This window comes from Hevea brasiliensis, chromosome 11, assembly GCF_030052815.1.
Source record: "Hevea brasiliensis isolate MT/VB/25A 57/8 chromosome 11, ASM3005281v1, whole genome shotgun sequence".
In the NCBI taxonomy this organism is placed as follows: domain Eukaryota; kingdom Viridiplantae; phylum Streptophyta; class Magnoliopsida; order Malpighiales; family Euphorbiaceae; genus Hevea; species Hevea brasiliensis.
Genome location: NC_079503.1, coordinates 92,538,289 through 92,554,769, shown reverse-complemented (window position 1 = coordinate 92,554,769; position 16,481 = coordinate 92,538,289). Strand labels below are relative to the sequence as shown.

General features: G+C 36.1%; 1 pseudogene; it reads left to right on the top strand.

The window, feature by feature from the left end:
* Positions 1–427: 427 nt before the first annotated feature.
* On the top strand, positions 428–15,932 carry LOC131170352 (COP1-interacting protein 7-like; annotated as a pseudogene).
* The last annotated feature ends 549 nt before the right edge of the window (positions 15,933–16,481 follow it).

Genomic DNA, 16,481 nt, shown 5'->3' with positions numbered 1-16,481 from the left:
AAAAATATTTAATTATTTAAAATTTTATAAAAAATATTAAATTTTAATTTTTATTAATTAATGGATTTTAAAAAATATTATTTATTATTAAAAATCTTTAAAATATTTGTCGTAACATTTGGACAAGAAACGTGCCTTGCTCCAAAAGAAAATAAAAAAGAATGATAAGCAATAGGACGATGTCGTTTTCGGTGTACCATATTTTTGTGGGCCAGCAAAATTGGTTAACCATGTCCGCGTGCAAAGCTTGATAATCTCCTGCTGGCTTTCTCTCGCAGCCATTTCCAGTTCAACTTCTGCTAAGTCACTTTCAAAAATGTGATACCAACGTTCAACAACTTCATATAATACCAAGATTACACTTCAAGAAAGAATCCTTTACTCTCTTATCCAATAAACAATATGCCCTTTTAACTTCTCTCTCTCAATGGCCTCATCAAGTAATCTTCTTGACTATGCTCTGTTTCAGCTCACTCCTACTCAAACCAGGTACTCATTTCTCTCTAATTTCTTGTTTTTGTTCTTTTCATAAGTTCAAGGCTGATATTTTGCGTTTTCATTGTCAAAATTTGATCTGCTTCTCTTCTATGGTGGCAAGACAGAGAAACTGGCTTTTGGGTTATTTGAACCCTTCACTTCCGACCTCAAATTTGCTAAAGATCAGATTTCCAGAGGTGGGTACTCCATCAAACTCTGCCCTCCTACAGGCAGTCCTCTTTGGCTCAACAAAGCCACTTTTGAGAGGTAATTGATCCAACATTACTATGTTCTTCGCTTTTCATCTGCTAAATTTTGTGTCATTATCGAGTATCATGGATTTAGCTTTAATACTTTCACAATGTGATTAATTATTAAATACTTTCACAATTCTCCATTTCAATGAATGGACCTCGGAGTTCTTCTTGGACACAAATTATACACTATCTAAACTCAACTCAACTCAACTTAACTAAAACTAAGTCTTTCTCTCAAAAAAAACTTGGAGTAGGCTATATGTGTAACACCCTCCCTGTAGCAACTCCGTACATTCTACTATTCCGGTGACCAGTGTCGGTCCGGACAGCTAGAACGTCCGAAAAAATATTTAAACTAAAGTGAGGAACTACAATTAACTCAAATATTAATAAGAAAAATTTAGAAAAAATTTTAGAAATAAAATACAACCAAGTTAAATGAGCCGGTGCCCTAGCGATGGGTAACCTAGTGAGAAGTTGCGGTTCTCGCAACTAGGAGCCCTAGACCCAGGGGAAAAATTATAAAATAATTTTTGGCACTCTAGAGAAGGGTTATTGAGGTTCTTATGGCATTAGAATGCCAAGAAAATACTTAGAAAATTTTTTCAATCGGTACAGACAATTTTGGCCCGTTAAGCCAAACGGAGGGCATTTTGGTCATTTCGCCTTCAGAGGTGATTTTTGGCCGACTTGTCCAGTTAAGTAAATAATTATTATGACATAAAATATGAATAAATATTGTTAAAAATTGAATTGAAAATGAGTAGAAAAGAAAAGAAAAGAAAAATGAAAGAAATTGGGAATTATGACATCACATGATATCATTAGTGTGCCTCCACCCAATCACATGGTGACACATGGCTATAACTCACTTAAAATGAGTTAAATGGGCAGAAATGAAAGAAAGAAATCAGTTTTCCTTTTACTTTCTTCATCCATCCATAGCTCTCCTAACCCTTACCACCATTAAAGCTTATCCAAGCTTTATAACCCACCCAAATCTCACTTGAAACCCTAAGTCCACTTCAACAAAATTTGTCTCTACATCTTGAGCAAGTGTTTGGAAGCCAAGAAAATTAAAGAAAGTGAAGGAAAAATCTAAGTTGGGTCAAGAAAAAATTCTGCTCCATTCAAGGTTAGTGCCCTAAACAATTTCTTTCTTTCTTTAATCTTGTAAGCATGCTAAATCAAGTAGAAAATTGTGTGAAATTAAAAGAAAAACTTGAGTAAATGAAATCTCTAAATTTGGTAGCCATGAGAAAGTTTAAGGATTATTGGTTTTTGATGAAATTAAGTGGCTTAATTATGTTATTGATGAGTATAGATGATGGATAAAGTGATTTGGTATGAGTTTGGTGTGTGTATACCATGAATTGGAAATTGGAGTTAGGGTTTGAGCATGAAATTGAGACTTTGATCATGTAATGATGAAAGTGAGTTTTAATGGTCAATTAGTGACCATTTGTTTATTGGTAAACAAGAAATGAAGTGTGTTTAGTGATGGGATTTAGGTTTAGTGTGGCTGCCCTAGGTGACCTGTAGAATTGGACATGAGTCCAGCAGGTTTGGGCAGCCATAACTTGAATTGTAGAGGTTCAATTGGTGTTTGGACAATTGGACATAAAACTAGACACATAATGGCACAACTTTGGTGAAGAAACTATGCCCAGAAAACCAAATCAAGTTGACTAAAAGTTTGCCCTAATCCGGGTGACCTGCAATCTGCCTAGGCAAAATAACCAAATGAATAGTGTTTGGTCATTTTACCATAACTCAATGTAGAAAGGTCCAATTGACCTGAAATTTTACCAGAAACAAGCTGAGATATAGACCAACAACTTTCATGAAGAAACCTGACCCAAATTATGACCATAACCTAGTCAAATTGCCAACCAAACTTAGGTCACCAAATCTGGCAGAACCAAATTGCCCAGAAAATCTGGGTACAGGTCACTCCGACCAGTTATGGTAAAATGACCATAACTTGAGCTACAAAACTCCAAATGGAGTGATTCAAAAAGAGAATTAAAGAAGACACAATAAGGAAAAACTTTGATGAAGAAAGGTTAGCCCAGTTTCCACTCTAAAATTGTCCAATGGAACAGTAAACTTAGGTAGTAAAAACTGAAAATTTAGAAATGCATCTAGGGGACTTTAAATTGCAATTGGCAATTAATACTAGCAAATGTAAAACTCAAAATGTGGGATCTTGGTGTAATTAGAATTAATATATCCATTAAGTATAAAAAAGTCAACATTTTGGTTGACTAGTAAGGTGAATAGTAATCAAAATGATTAGTAAATTAAGATGAAGACCTAGAACCAATTCTAAGCTTAAATGCTTAGAATTGTATGACAAATGTGGACTATGCATCCTAGTCAAAATTGTTAAAAAGAAATTAAGGCCATAAATTTGAAATCCATGAAATATTCATGGATTACTTGAAACATGAAAAATAAGTCACCTAATTGATGTGAATAGATAGTTAGGGCTTATATGCCTATCACAAATGAAATTCATAAAATATTAGTAACTCAACTTGAAATATAAAATTTGTAATTACATAAGTAGATTCTTGAATGTATAAATGAGAAAGGAAAAATGTTTTGAATACAATGGTACATGTGAACCATTGTTTAGAATTGTGATCAATATGAATAACATAATGAATGAATAAATGAACCATATTAATGTATGAATGAGACATTAGTTCTCATTATTGTAGAGAGGAGAAGTATTTTGAGTACAATGGTATAAAAGGATAATTGATGTGAATTGTGATCATATAAATGATCAAATGAATGTATGAATTATAATTGAAATTTATCATGAAATAATGAAGTCATAAAACACAATATATTAATATTTAATGATATTATGTGCCCTTGTATTGCCTAGACATGTGTGTGAGCTTTGATAGTTTGGGATGAAAATAGTGTATTGTTTTAGCGATCTGCGAAAAGGATTTATGCTCGTATTCATGGCTTTATGCCCGTATTCATGGCTTTATGCCGCATTCATGGCTTTATGCTCGTATTCATGGCTTTTATGCCCGATTATGTGTTATCATGGCTTTTTAGCCATACCGATATGTGGTTGACGTTCCGCGGCCCCATGGTATGACGGCCCGAGGCATCATGATCTCCAAAGGTCAACGACCCGTTATCCAGTTTAGTCAGCCTGTCATAGGTTACTTGGGCAGTGAAATTTATTGAAATAAGTTAAGAATATTAGTAATAAAAAAAATATTAGAAATTAAATAAATGAGTAAGATGACCTAAAATAAATAAGAATAGTTATTTATTAGAAAGAATCGAAATGAACTGGACCGATATCAAAATTTACTTATTATGAAACAATCTGAGACAACCTAGCAAGTATAGAGAAAATGCTAAAAGATTAGCAAAGAAAATTATAACATAAATAAATATTGCAAATGTGACTTATATAATAATATAAGCATAAATTTATTATTTTTATATCATTTTTCTTTGTACATTATTACTGTACATTGGCGAAATAAACACTTTCAAAGAAGACTAAATTAGGATAAAACATATTAAATTTTAGATCGAAATTTACCTGATACAAACAGTTGAGGGGAAGAGTTGTAACACCCTCCCTGTAGCAACTCCGTATATTCTACTGTTCTGGTGACCAGTGTCGGACCGGACAGCTAGAACGTCCGAAAAAATATTTAAACTAAAGTGAGGAACTATAATTAACTCAAATATTAATAAGAAAAATTTAGGAAAAATTTTAGAAATAAAATACAACCAAGTTAAATGAGTCGGTGCCCTAGCGATGGGTAACCTAGTGAGAAGTTGTGGTTCTCGCAACTACGAGCCCTAGACCCGGGGGAAAAATTATAAAATAATTTTTGAGACTCCAGAGAAGGGTTATTGAGGTTCTTATGGCATTAGAATGCCAAGAAAATACTTACAAAAATTTTTCAATTGGTACAGACAATTTTAGCCCGTTAAACCAAACGGAGGGCATTTTGGTCATTTCGCCTTTAGAGGTGATTTTTGGCCGACTTGTCCAGTTAAGTAAATAATTATTATGACATAAAATGTGAATAAATATTACTAAAAATTGAATTAAAAATGAGTAGAAAAGAAAAGAAAAAAAATGAATTAAATGGGAATTTATGACATCACATGATGTCATTAGTGTGCCTTCACCCACTCAAGTGTTGACACATGGCATAAACTAACTTAAAAGAGGTCAAATGAGCTGGAAAATGAAGAAAATCAGACTTTTCTTTCTTTCTTCTTCCTCTTGCCGTGAACCATTCCACCATAACCACCATTAACAAACTTCTAAACCTCCATTTCCCTAGCTTTCTTCCACCAAAAGCCCTAGTTGTCTTCACAAAAAATTCACCCCACACCTTGAGGAAGCTTTGGGCAGCAAAATTTTGAAGAAAAATTAAAGTTTTGGTTGGCTTGGATTTGAGCTAAAAGAGGTTAGTGACCTAAACTTTGAATTTCACTTAAATTTCATGTTTAAGAACTATAAATGTGTGTAAATGACAAAGAAATTTGATGAAACACCATTGGTATGCTAACCCTAGATTTTGGCAGCCATGGTTAGGGTAATATGATGATGATTTTTGGAGAGCTAACATGCTAGTATGGCTGCCCTTAATGTGTATCTTATAAGTGAATTGATAAATGCAATGATAATGCATGGTTTTGAAATGTTGAGTTAGGGTTTGGGTTGAAGAATGAGACTTTGATCTTGTGATGATGGGAGTAGGTTTTAATGGTCAATTAGTGACCATTTGGTTTGGTTTGAATAAAAAATGAAGTGAATTGGGTTGTGGGATTTGAGGTTGGAGTGGCTGCCTTATGTGACCTGCAGGTTTGGATGTGAGTCCAGCCTGTTTGGACTGCCATAACTTAAATTGTAGAGGTTCAATTTGTGTTTGGCCAATTGGACATGAAACTAGACACAAAATGGCACAACTTTCGTGAATAAACCATGCCCATAAAACCAAACCAAGTGGACCAAAAACTTGCTCAAATCTGGGTGACCTGTAGGCTGTTTCTGCAGAATGACCAAATGAACAATGTGAATTGTTCATTTGGCCATAACTCAATGTAGAAAGGTCCAATTGACCTGAAATTTTACTAGCAACAAGCTGAGATATAGACCAACAACTTTCATGAAGAAACCTACCCCAAATTATGACCATAACCTATCCAACAATTGAGTTGCAATCACTATTCACTGCACTGTAGATATGGTCAGCCCTGAAATTTTTTAATCCGGCCAGTTATGGTTTTTAGACCATAACTTGAGCTACAAAACTCAAAATAGAGTGATTCGAAAAAGGAAATTCAACTAGACAAAATAAGGAACAACTTTCATGTTGATCAGTTTTCCAAATTCCCACTACAACAGTAACTAATGGAATAGTAAAGCCAAAGCTTGAAAACTGAAAATTCTGTCCAATTCACATTAAGCTTAGAGATGGTATTGGCAACTAATACCAACAAGTTTAAAATGCAAAATGTGGTATGTTGATAATATTTAAACTAATTTATCTATTGCCAATGCAAAAGTCAATATTTTGGTTGACCAATGAAATGAATAGTAATCATAAAAATTCAATTTCAAAGAATTACATAAATAAAAAGTGTTAAATGCCCTAGTAGGCCTAATGTGATTGGTTTGGATAGGTTGGCATGCCAATAGGTTTCTCATAGCGATCGCATATGGCTTCATGCCATTCTGTATTTCATGGCTTCCTATGCCATTCTCAGGACATAATAGCCTTTGTCTATGATATTGAGTTGTTATAATCGAGTTTAATCCCAGATAATTATCACGACTTATTAGCTCGCTGCACACCGGGAGACACAATGTGACCGATGGTGTGATGGTCCGAGGTACTTAGTACCCAGTACTAGTTTACCCATTTATCCAGTCCAGTCAACTAGTATAGGTTACTCGGGCAGTATTAATAAATCTTACCAAACTTCAATTGAATAATATTGCAATAAACATTTGAGACTTAGTTCACCCAAAAATATAAATATATATTCTATACACATGTTTTTATTTTATTTTATTTTATTTTATTTTATATTGTCACCACTAAGCAGAATTGCTTAGCGCGTCACTTTTGCCACGCCTGATCTTTGAGACATAGCCGGGAGTCCAAAGAGCCTCATACAGGGTGAGCCTTCATATCTGCACTCAGAGTTCAGAGTCACCTTACATTGCAGTGCATTTGGTAGGACATTAGGCCACTTTTGATATTTTGATATTTTGATATTTTGTATTTTGTAACCTTCTGTAATGTATATTATAAATTCATGTAATCAAGCTTTTGATGTAAGTATCTATGAAATATGTTCAGTAATAAATTGAGCATTTTTCATTGAGTTGACTGTGTTTTGAATTGAATTGAATTTTGAGATACTGAAGTGAATTGAGAAATTGTTGAGTATATATTGGAGGTTGATTGAGAATAATGTGATGATATTATTGGGAGTGTTTTTAACAGGTTCAGAAGAACTGTTTTTCCAATTTATAGCCGGCACTCTGCCGGATTTTCTATAAAATTTGCGAAAAAATTTAGTTTTATCAGAAATTATAAATAAATGAATTAAAAGGGATTAATTGAAATTGAAACATGAATTGGTGTTCCGATACACTGAGTGGCATAACTTACTCGGCTACACTGTAGACGGGTAAGGAGTGTCACAATATGGATTCGCTTTCTCTACTCTAAACGATTTTGGGTAAACGATTTTGGGTTAAATACTCAAAGATGTGTCATACTTCTAGTTCTAGGTCATAGGTCATGTTGTACTACTCTCCTCCTCCAATTCAATTTAGGTCTACCCTTTTTTTCTTTCTATCCTCTAACTTAATTAATGCGCTCTACTTGTCTAACTAGAGCATCCATATGTCTACGCTTCACATGATCAAACAATCTCAATCTCACTTCTCTCAACTTATCCTCAATTGGCACCACTCCTATCTTTTCTCTAATACTCTCATTACGGACTTTATCTTGTGTAGTATGGCCACTAATCCACCTTAACAAATTATACCCTATCGTTCTGTATTTTATAGTGCAGAATTGTTCATAATTTATCTTCAAAGTCCTTAAATTTACTGCAATTTACAATGGGATGTGACGCCTATTATTCTTAATTTTCCTTTCTTATTTTAGCTCTCATATCTAGCTTTATTCTTAAAAATTCACAATTTTTTCTTTTAAAAAACTGGCGTTTGAAAAGATAATTCCTCTTGTGTTTGATCAGATTTGTGCGCTTTGTTAGCACGCCGGTAGTACTTAAGAGATTTGTCAGTCTAGAAAAAGAAATCTTGCAGATTGAGAGCGCAGCTCAAGCCAATGATTTGTCAAACACTGGTGTTGCTGGAATATTGGAGGAAGGTATAGATCCTTACAAGCAAAAGTTTCCATTCACGTTGGTGATGCATGCATTTTATATCATCATTTAGGTATAATTTTTGTACATAATTTACCCTTGTTCATAGTTATTACTATAGATATTAGCATATATTTAGTCAATTTTGCCTTTTTATACTTCTTAGTTTAATTTATGGAATTTATTTGTTTTGCAGGTTAAATTTGGAGAAATTTGATGTATTTTGATCAGAGCAGCCATTTGGAAGAAATTAGAGTTGAATTGCAAAAAAAAAAATTTTGAAATTGAGTTAAAGAGGCCGAGAGTGACACAACGTGCAGCACAGCTGATTCAGCTTATGTCGCAGGTTGTGTCGATTATCAGATATGCAGTTTTTCTCGGGCAGCAGGTTTCACAACCTACGACACAACCTGCGACACAACCGATTCAGCTTGTGTCGTTTTTACTTAAAATGGCTGACGTGGCATTTTCGTTCCTCTGATTTAATACCTCACTTTCTCTGGAATCTTCCACCTTTTTACCCATTCTAGAGTAGATCTCTGAACCATATAAAAGCTCCTTTATCTATTTCTTTTCATAAGGAGAAAGAGAGAGAGATTTTTGGCAAGAAAGAAGGAGAGGAAGAAGGGCACGTCTGGTTTGGCAGCAGCAGCAGAGGACATTTCTGCAACTCTCCAGCAGCTGATACTTCATCATTCTACTGGGTTTTTCTATTCCTTGGCTTAGTTTTTTCAATATTTCTTCATTTCTACACTTGGGTTTGTCTTGAAACTATGATTTGTGAGTAGATATTTGAGATTCTAGAGATGGGTTTATAAATATTGCTTTCTATTGTAGTTTTTGAACTGATTTAGTCATTTAAATGGGATTTGCTACATTTTGATTTATTGCTTGTGAGCTTGTTGCTTTGCTAGATGAATGGGCCCTCATTAAGTTAAGTTTTAATCCTTGACAGATGGACTGAAAAGTGAATGTTTGTGTCACGACCCAACCTATGGGCCGGACCGGCACTAGGACCTGGGCCAGCCTAAAGCCCCCGAGGCCCGTAGTAAGCCTAACTATTCACTTAACCCAACTCTAAGGCCCATTTGGGCCCAATTTCAAGAAATCAACCGGACAGAGTCCGGCCATAAAATGGACCTACCAACGGGGAGTTTTTGACTCACCCGACCTGTAAACACAGTAAATACTCAATTGGGGAGCTCAGCTCACCCTCCACACACTCATCAGCATAAAAATAAATGGAGCTCAGCTCCCTCATCCAATCCATCAAACATGCATAGAATATTAAGTTTACAGGTCCAAAATAATAATTTAGTTTACAGACCCATATTAAATAAACATTTCTAACACATGCGGAAATTCTAGAAATTTATAGAATTACATAAGCATGAATAAATAACCTGCGAGGGAGAAAGCAGGTTAACCTCAAAAATATCCTCCTATGGCCTGGAAAAATATTGAACAGGAGTGAGCGTTCGACTCAGAGAGTAAATTATCAATTTTAACCATAATCTCTATAACTATCTAAAACTAATGCACCCTGTAGAGTGAAATGCAACATCAGCAATAAATCCACATCATAACAGCAAAAAGGTAATTTGGAGCATTCACGCACCCAGCAATATCAATCATATATATATGGGAGCTGATCCCCTATATAGCTCTCTTAATTCCAACTGTGCCAGTGAAGAACTCAACACAGACTTCCACTTAATAACCAAATCGGGGTCCCAGCGAAGAACTCAAGCCGTGTCTACCCCGAAGGACTGGGTCCCAGCGAAGATCTCAAGCCGTGTCTACCCGTCCTATCCATAGTCCACACCACATCACACGCACGCCAACGCACGCACACTGCTCCAAATTACCACAACAACATACATGGCACTCTCACAGTTATGAATGCAACATAAATCGTGCCTAAGGTTTATCTACATAGATATATGCATATAAGTGATGCATGGGCATGCTTGAACATATAATAATAGTGAAATTACAATTAAAATTAATATTTTACTCACAGACTTGACAACGGTCATCGTGTGGCGGGCGGAGGAAGAAGGCTGTCCCGACTCACTTGACAATTACATTACAATTATTTAATACAAATGACTCAATACAAATCAAGAAAAGACCAAGTACGTCCTAAGTCGTGCCGAAAATCCGGCAGAGTCTCCCCTATACCTAGGACCTACTCAACCTGCAAAATGGCTCAAAACACACTTCTATATTCACAACCCATATATCCGCAACTCAATCACATCACACAGCCCCTCCTGGGCCCATCAAATTAGTCATCCATCACAATATGTAAAATTTCAATTTAGTCCTTATAATTTATCATTTTTTCAAAAACTACCCAAATAAGCTCTAAAAATTCTAAAACTTTGACCCGCGGTCCTTAGCGATATTACTAGGCTATTGCAAAAAGAATCATAATTTTCTGAGCTGCCACGAATATTTTATGGATTTTTAATCCTATTTAAGCACTAGAAAATTACGAAAAAAAGCAAGGTTCGCGTTTACCTTTGCCGATTCCGACTCCTGGGACGCGCTCGGGATGTCTGACAATGGGGGGTAGCCAAAACCTCGGTCCAATTCGGAGACTTTTCCGGTAACGGGTCTGTCTGGCCGGAAATTCACAAACCTGGTCAACTGTCGAATTTCCGCGAATTGAGGATACCTACACGAAGCCCACAACACGGGGGTTAGTACATAAATTTTTCAGAATTTTCTAAGCTCATTTAATGCTCGGAAAAACACTGCGAAGTTCCGTGGGACCCACCGAAAAACGGTGTCGGAAAATTTTGAAATTTATATCCCCGCGAAGCTCTCGACGAGTGGAGCGCTCTGGTACTCTCGGTTTTCTCGTGGGATTCACGGTTTGCGAGAAATCTAGCCCGAAAGTCAAAATGGGCTAAAACTTCCCGGGCAAAAATTGGACAAACCGCTTGATGGATTTCGGTGTTCTTGGTGTCTATGGAAACCTCTCGATGAGTAGATGAGTTTAGACACAAGACCCGGTCAGATTGGTGGCCGGATCGGCCGGATTTTGGCCGGGAAGACGAAAAGTCGCGCGCGCTTGCGCTCGGAGCCGCTTCGGCTGCTCCAGCGCGGCCGCCGTGGGGAGGGCTAAGGCGGCGCGCCGGCGAGGTGGGGTGGCAGGGTAGGCGGCGGCGTGGCAAGGGGAGGAGGGAGGAGAGAGAAAAAGAGAGAGAAAGGGAGAGGGATCGGACGCGCGCGGGGAGGGGGAGAAAAAGAAGAAGACCGGTCCGATTCGACCGGTCGGATCCGATCCGATTCGATTCAGCCGGTTCGATTCAAGATACAAAATTTTGAGTTTTTACTCTGCCTCAGCACCGAAAACGAGGTCCAAAATTTTTTAAAAAATTTCAGAAAACTCAGAAAAATTTGTAGACTCCAAATATAATTTTAGTTTTGCCACGTGGTCTTTAAATAAATTTTTAAAAATCATCAAAGTTTATATTTTCGGAAAATCGAACTCGATTTTTAAAATCCGAAAAAATCTCAAATAATTTCTTAAAATTTAAATAAAATTAAAACATCAATATTTGCCCAAAAATAATATATTTAAAAATCAGGGGTGTTACAGTTTGGGATAGATAATCTTGCAATAAACTTAGTTTTCTTGGTGTTAGAGATAAGCTAAGAGGATTAAGGGGACTTTCCAAAAATCAATTAGAGCTTTAATTGGGTTTTTGTTAGGTTTGAAATACCGTGAAAACATGGTTTGATTTAATGAATACCAACTTTGAAATGCTTCAAAGAACTAAGAATTGATTTCCCTCAAAATTGCAATTCTCATGTGTTTGGCTAAATTAGGGATAAACCACATGCAAACAATATTGAAAATCCTATCTCTAGAATCACTTTAATTTTTATTGAATTTAGATTTAATTCCTCCAAATTTCATAAATAGCAATTTCAATTTCAATTTTGGTAATCTAGTTTAATTAATTTAGTTAATTGTTTGATTTAGCTTAAATTTCTCAAATACCAATCTTAAATTTTAAATTCCATTTTATATCTTTAAATTTTACCATTCTAATTAGCTTATCCTTTTATTTCCAATTTAAGCACAATTCTCTGTAGGAACGATATTATTTTTTAAAACTATACTACTGTGACCCGTGCACTTGTGGAAGCACATCAGTTGGAATTTATGGACTTTCATTAGTTCTAGAACATGCTCCACACAAGATGTAATTTTGTGTACTTATTAGACATTAGCTTTGTTTTTGCAGGAAGTGAGTTAGCTGCCAATTCTAACACAAGGAAGTCAAGTGACTCCTCTAAGGTGTATTGCATTTCCACAAAATTTATAGATTAGTAGTTGTGCTTAGATAGAAAATCATATTAATGATTGAATTATTCTTTGTTATTTGCTTCCAGCTGAAAGGGGAACTTGGGAGACACTATGACACTGCAGCAGAAGAAAACTCCAAGTAAACAATCTTGTTTTTTATTTAAAAGGCTAAACTTGGTATGTTTGTTGTCTTTCCATCTATATGACATTAATCAATCATTTGTTTTGACATGCTAGGATTCAACTCCAATGGCTTCTTGAAACTCGGAAAACATTGCTTCGCAAAGAGCAAGCTATGGCTTATGCACGTGGCCTTGTTGCTGGATTTGAAGTGCATAATATAGATGATCTCATTTTCTTTGCAGAAGCATTTGGAGCCTCACGATTAAGGTATGATTTTCTGAATGGAAAATTAACTACAATTTTATTAAACAAAGGTTTAGGGGACAAAGGGGATAAACTTTTCAATAATCGAAGTGAGAGCTCTCATGCTGGTTGAATTAAGCAGAAAAAAGTATTATCAAAAGTAATTTGCAATTTTGGATGTCTTCTAAATGGTTAAAAGTTCTACCTAGGCATTAGCTAAATATCTTGATGATATTAATAATTGTTTTCTGGGCTGTTGGCATGCAATATCATCTAATGAATTATAATCGAACAAACACAATCTTCTTAATCTGAAACAATGGTGTGTTTGTTTTGTTCATTGTTACTTACAGTTCATTTGGAAAAGGCACCATAATATTTCCAAATAGAGTGAAGAATGATTGGAACTCAATAATGTACCTTTGTGCATGCCAGCTTGTGTAGACTAAGGTTTCTTCTAGTATTGATCCTGTAGTCCTGAAATCAAGTAGTATTTATATGCAGGGAAGCATGTATTAATTTCAAGGAATTATGTAAGAAAAAGCGTGGGGATGGTCTTTGGATGGAGGAATTAGCAGCAGGGGAAGCATGTCCACCATCAGAATTGTCATTTTTGGGAACTTCGGGAATAATACTTAATAATGATGCTAGCGGCCTTAACCCAAATATCATACTAAATGGATCCACAGATGCTTCAAGGTCTGATTCAACTGCCAGTCATGCAAGTTTTGACAGCAAAAAGGGTATTGTATATTCTTTCCATGTGCTTTAAGTGCTATGTGTATCAAAATATTTATTGATATTTCATTTCTGATAAACAATCGGCCATTTCCTGATGTCAACGTGCTTTGCTCTGCAGACGATAACTTGTCAACATCAGATCAGATGTCATCAACTACCACCAAAGTTCAAGTGCCAGTGCCATGGTCAAATCAGATACCTCAGTATATGTACAATTTCCAGAACCCTCAACAACTTCCTCCAGATCAAGGATATCCATTCCCTATGCAGCCTATCCCTCCTCACTATGTAATGATGAGCATGCAGCGGCTTCCAGTCTGAAAAAATCTGCCCCAGTAAAAAAGGAGAAATTTCTGAACCAAAAAGGACTTTAACATTCAGGAGAAGACAGAGAAACTGAGTCCAGCAACTCTGAGGTAGGAAGTGATTTAGATTCATATATGCGACAAAGGACACTCTTTAATGGATGCTTCACAAAGGCAAAAGCATAGGAAGAAGTCCTCTAAGACAGTTGTTATCCGTAATGTTAACTACATTACGCGAAAGAGAGGAAATGGAGAAAAAGCCAGTTTCTCTGATGAATCTTATTCTGATGAGGATGATTTCACTGATAAAGATTCCCTCCAGCAAAAGGTTAATGATGCAATTGGATCATTGGAGAAATTGCACAAATCAAGGTCGAGCAATCATAGGAAAAAAGGTTCACACGAGCAAACACATTTCCAACGGGTCCAATGATGCTGCTGCCCAAGATTTAGGTGATGACATTGTTTCAAATCCAATAGAGGGGGAAAAGACAAATGACCAATGGGATGCCTTCGAGAACCTCCTGATGAGAGATAAGGAAGCAACTGTTAATGGAGTAGAAAGGTTGCATCCAATGGATGTTCCAGATGAGCATTTTACAGTCAAAAGCTTAGGAGTTGGAACTGCATTGGCGAACAACTGTGCTATGGACTTGGAATTGGAGAAAGTACCAAAGCAACCGATGGCTGCAAGTGATTCATTTGTTGTGGCTCAGAGGGAGGGGGGATCTGAAGAACAAGATAGGATGAAAGATATTGGAAATGCAGATAATCTTAGATCAGTCATGAGGAGAAGGGATTCCATAGATGCAGATCTCGTAAATCTGCAGAGAATGGAAGAATCTGGAAATGGGCTTAGGGTTATCCTATCTGCAATTGAGTCATCCACAACTAAGCCTGGAAACAGAGAAGATTGGTTTGTTATCAGTCACTCATGAAAACCAGAAAACCAGAACACAGCCAATGACACAATCGTTAACAGTGATTGCTTGTTTTCATCAGGGATCGTTTGAATGTCAAGAAGAGCAGAAAACATGTAGTCCTTTATGATTCTTTTATGATACATGATCGACCAGCAGTTGAAGATCTGTGTGATTCTTGGTGGAAAACCGACATCAACATGGTTGCAGATCTTACTTTGTCTTCCCAGCCAGGAAATGGCACTGTTAAAGAAAACCATGAAATATTGGGTGGTTACGAACCAAATGATCTTTGTGTAGTGCTTGAATGGGATTCTGGATTAGAATCAGGAAGGGAATCCTGGACTTCAGACCATGGGATTGACATATCATTTATGGAAATGGAAAGAAGGAGCTCAAGTATTGAAACTAATAATGATGCAGCAAAGAAGCTTGCTTCAAATTGTGACAGCACTACCATCAAGAAAAAGGAAAGTAATGGAAGAAAAGTTTCAGGTAAAGACGTTAGGCCAAGAGTTTTATCTGGATCCCCTGGAAACGACAAAGCTGGCATAGTATCTAAGAGCAGGAAACCGTCACTTCCACGTAGGCCTATAGTTCAGAAAAGCAAGCTGGAGAAAGTAATGAAGAATACTAAATTACGTAAAACATTTCACCAACTTTTTCCAATTTCTTATGAGACATGCTTGTGAACAGGAAGAGGAGATTTGGAAGAAGATGGAAGAAATTATTGATTCAACGCCAGAAAAGAATTGCAGAAAGAAGTCAAAGAACTGCAGCTGGTGATTTGGCTCCAGCAGCAACCAAGAAAATCCCATCAGAAAGTAAACAAATGAAAGGCTCCATTAAGTTAAACCAGAATAAAACTCATTCCATGACTCGAAGGAAAAACAAAGTAAGTTCTATCCAAATCAGGGCAGCTTAAAAAATTTCAGGAGGTAAATGAAGTTGTGAATGTGTAGATCTTCAGTTCTTAATTATTACCGCTTCCTTTTGCAATTTGTGCGGTATGGAAAAGATCATACATGGACTATTCAACTAAGATGATCCCATAAATATTTTGCAACAGGATGTTCAACATCTTCATAGAATGTCAATATATAAATTAGTAGCTCATAGTGCATAGTTTTCACCTCCTCACATTCTTTTATACTATGGCTAGCCCAATAGAGTGAATTCTGAAGGCATCAGGAAAATAATATCCCGTCAGTTTAGTCTCTTGTTTCCTGGATCTGGCTGGTATGTACTTTAAAACTTGTAGTAAAAAATTCATTACTGTTGTATACTTTTCATGATTGCTTGTAATCAGTTCTACTTCCACGTAATGTCAAATTGGTGTTGAGTTTCATTTGTCCAAGGTTGCAATAACTTAAAAAAATAATAATAATAAAAAATAAAAAATAAAATAAAACCCTCAAGAAGAGAAAAGAAAGCAAGAAAGTAGACCATGAACATTAGTATATTGAAAATCAATACCATAGGTTTAATAGACCTCGCATGGCCCAACAGCCCAAAAAAGACACTGAAGAGCTCGTAGGAAAGAAGCTGTTGGGACTGAAAAGTCTTAACTTAAAAAAAAACAAAAACACAAAAAATAGAGAAAATACGCTTGAAAGCCCAATTAAAAAAAATAGAAGAAAAAGGCTAAAGTTGAGAGGAAGGTACAAGCTAAATT